The sequence below is a fragment of the Heterodontus francisci genome, chromosome 31 (assembly GCF_036365525.1).
Source record: "Heterodontus francisci isolate sHetFra1 chromosome 31, sHetFra1.hap1, whole genome shotgun sequence".
Classification (NCBI taxonomy): Eukaryota; Metazoa; Chordata; class Chondrichthyes; order Heterodontiformes; family Heterodontidae; genus Heterodontus; species Heterodontus francisci.
In genome coordinates this window covers 55,591,495-55,595,510 of record NC_090401.1, presented here as the reverse complement: position 1 = coordinate 55,595,510, position 4,016 = coordinate 55,591,495, and positions in this window count along the sequence as shown.

Here is a 4,016-nt window from a genome sequence, read left to right as displayed (position 1 = left end):
TGGTCTTGAAGCGATCTTTTTGTTGAAAGAAGGTGTTGGTTATGGACAACTGCTTTTCTGCACAGAGTTCCAAGAATAAACATCCATTTTCATTACAGTTTCCAATTCCATGGTTTCCGAGCACTCCCTTCCATGCCAAGATATCACGGCCCACTCTGGCGTTGAAATCACCAAGGACGACAATTTTGTCCTTGGGAGGGGCATTCTGGACGAATTCACAGAGATCTGTGTAGAACTTATCTTTGTCAGCTGAGTTAGCCTTCAGACTTCGAGCATAAACACTGATGAGGGTTACATGCTGCTGGTCTTGGAGGGGCAGGTACAGGGACATGATGCGTTCAGAATGGCCGATTGGCAGGCTCGAAAGTTTAGTGGCAATAGTCTTCTTTACCATGAAGCTGACTCTGAAGAGGGGTTTTTCACCTTGAAGTCAACCTGACCAATAGAGGGTGTAGCCAGCGTTGTGTTCTGTCAAGCTGCCTTGCTCTGAGAAGTGGACCTCACTCAGGGCCGCTATATCAATGTCTAGTCTGGCTAGCTCATGGGCCACCAGGGCTGAGTGTCGTTGGGGGCAGCTGTTATCACCAGAGTCGAGCATTGTTCACACGTTCCAGCAGACAAGTTTCAGAATTTTTCTTTTCCCACCTTTTGAAGCATGTTTAGGAGTTTGCGTTTCCTTCTCTGTCATAGTTTGACTGAATTATGAGATGCCTGTTGACCGCAGCAAGCCAACTGGGTGGTAGGAAGATGAGCATTTATTTAGGCCACCTTTTCTAGACCCCTCTCCAATTTCAGAGTAAGCAGTGCTGTCCTTCAAAAAGGCTGCTTGGTCGCTCAGGGTGCTACCGGATGATGATGTCGTCTCTAAGTCATCATAAAAATGAACAATATCCTGAGCCGTCTGCAGGCGGGATTGGAACTGCGGCTGCCAGTGCCATCTTGCACCTGCCCTTTTCGCCTCTTTCCCATCGCTACAGGACTTACTTGTTGAGTTATAGTTGGGGTGGGTGGATTTCCTTCCTGCCTGCGCAGTCGTGCTTTAAGGTGGAGTACAGTTTGCACTGACTGACCCCACCCTTCAAGTCTGGAGCTCATCTGTCGTGGCCCAGTGAACATGGGACGGAAGCAGCGAGATCTCCAAGCCGTAGGTTTAAATTCAGAGTTTCCCTCTCCTGGGTGGGTTGCCAACTAAGGCTTTCAGGGACCCTCCTTCCCTTGCTATTTTATCCATAGCTGGTATACCAACAATCGTAGCCCACGCAATATGGTGCGGTACGTCTTTAGTCCAGAACATGATGGTCACTTTAGCCGCTCGGACTCCTTCTGCCCTGGCCATTACCTTTATCAAGAAAGATATCCGCCCAGGTGGTGTCATGTTCATCATTTCTCCCCTCATTACATTTCGCCCGTCAGTTGAGACGGTGTACGGGGATGTCGCGCTTGGAGCCAGCAGTGAGAGCTAGGTGTAGATGGGGACCAGTGATTCCAGTCCATCCTGCAAAATTGGATGCAGCTGACTGAAAATTCAAGGGTATGACCTCTATCTGAACACCCCATACACCCCAAAATTTTACAAGCTGCTGTGGCTATACTTGAACCTTTGCCCCCCGTATGTCAAGCTGTGTTTCTCAATGACTGATCTAGGGACATTGCCACGACATCACATCTGCCCCAGCATACATAGGGGGTAGTCTAAAACATAGAAACCAAAACTCTGGAGTAACGTGGGTAAAAGAACCAAAAAATGTAGCTCCTCTTTAACATCAATCTGACGATGTCTTCTTCAGAATACTTCAACCAAACCCAGTTTAGTGTGCTAGGCAACAATTTATTTTAAAAGTTCACAGTTCTTTTAGTTCCCTCTCTCTAATTCTCTCTCCTCTTCTCCTGAAAGACTGACTCCTGTTGGGAATATGGTGCAATGGATTCTGGACTTTCAGCACCTTCCTCAATTGGTCACTTTTCATACATGTGAGTCTCAAAAGGTTATTCTCCCATTGGTGGAGTGGAGGGCTGTGGGGTATCATAACTGAGCCCAATCCTCACCTTACTGGCATTCAGGAGTGGAAATCTTCACAGATCTTTTCTTCTTTAGCCCAAGGGCATTGAGACTTATTCTAGTGACCCTACTGCTATCCTGGCTGAGAGCAATTTCTTCAGTACAGACGGGAGAAGGAACCCCAGGATGTTATTGGTCTGCGTGCCTCAGTTCCACAGGGGCGAGTACAGTTACACCCTATATCATTGGAGAGACACGGGTTAAACAATTATTGAATGCTTAGTTAAATGAGATAGGGTATTACAATTGGAGGAACAAATTGATGGAGTCCTGTTTAGCTCAGAGCTGAAATTCAAACCTTATCAAATCTTATCCACCACCAGAAGTGTCTACTTCCATCTCTGCAACATTTCCCCTTCCCCCTGCCACCCCTCCACTCTCCATCACCTCTTCCCACCTCAACCCATCACCACAGAAACCCTTATCCACACTTTTGCAATATCTAGTCTTAATTTTGTTATGACCAACTGCTCCAGTCAAACCCCTCAATCAATATATATGAGTCTGATTATGGTGAGAAAAACGCATTGTTAATTCAATCCCGTCCCTCCATAGATCGCCTAACACATCATTTTAAACTTTCCAAATTGAAGAACGACCCAGCCAAATTGTACCATCTATTAATCCCTGAATGAGGCTAACCAAACCAGGTGTCTTTAAATCAACAAATTAACTATTTCATTTAAAAAAACTAAATTCATAAACACTATGCAGATATAAACAACATTTAAAAGAGAAAAAAAAATTAGAGTCCTTGCAAATTTACAGTCCAATGTTACTTGTAGTCTGCATAACCATCCGATGGAGGAAAAAGGTTCTTCACCAGTAGAACAGTCCAGAGTCTAATTCCAGCGGTAAGTGATGCTTTCCTTCTCCCGCGATGGATTTCAACATTTAACAACTTGCAAACACTTTCAATAGAATCAATCTGACTTTAAAGTTTTTGAGGGATAAAAGATTGTCACAGTCTAACTTCCCTTCCTTCAGTTTAAATTGTCAGAGATCTCTGTTTTGGCTTAACTTTTTTAGAAATTTGAGAGATAATAATAATAAACAGACTAAATTCTCTTCCTTCAGTTTAAATGGCTGAGAGCTCTTCTTTCAGGTACTAACACCAGCTTTCTGTCTGTGTTCTGTTAGAACAGACTGTCTTCAATTAAAAAGCCAGTTCAAAATTGAATTGTAACAAATGTATCGCTTGGTGCTCAGTCCAAGTGGCTGTATCCAAGGTAACAAGAATGTACCCTTTGAATCAGAGTCTCTGAATGGTTGTATCCAACAGCAACCAAAAATGCATTTTCTCTAACTCCTGAGGCTTGCTGGTTCTTAAAGCAGTACTGATCTTTTGCAAGCCTTAATGACACACCGCATATTTCCCAGAGAGAAAAAAAACTACAGGGCCATGACAATTTCTCTATTGTCCTCTTCACTGCCCTCCCATCCTTCATAATCTTCAATTTGTCCAAAACTCAACTGTCCATATCCTGGCACATATTAAATCACTTTCGCTGACCTACATTGGCTTCCTGTCACCCAATTGATATCTTATCCTCATCTTCAAATTCCTCCATCCCTTCATACCATCTAATCTCCGAAAACAACTTCTGCTTTATAGTCCTTATTCCCCCCCTACACCCTTTGGATCTTTGATTCTGGCCTTTTGTGCATCTATCTTTTCTGTCATCTCAGCAATGGTGGTACAGAGTTCAGCCACATTGGTCCTATTGTCTGGATCTCTCTCCCTGAGCCCATACACCTGTCCACATTCCTTTCCATTTTTGAAAATCTTCTCAAAACTCATTGACCAAGGTTTCAATTGCTACTCCAGTCTTTAGATGGCTGGACAGCCTTACCGTTTTTCCCTTGGTAAAAAAAAACCTGTGAATTTAACAATAAAGGCGCTGTAAAAATTCAAGTTGTTGTTGTTGAAAGCTAATATGCATAATCATGAAAACTC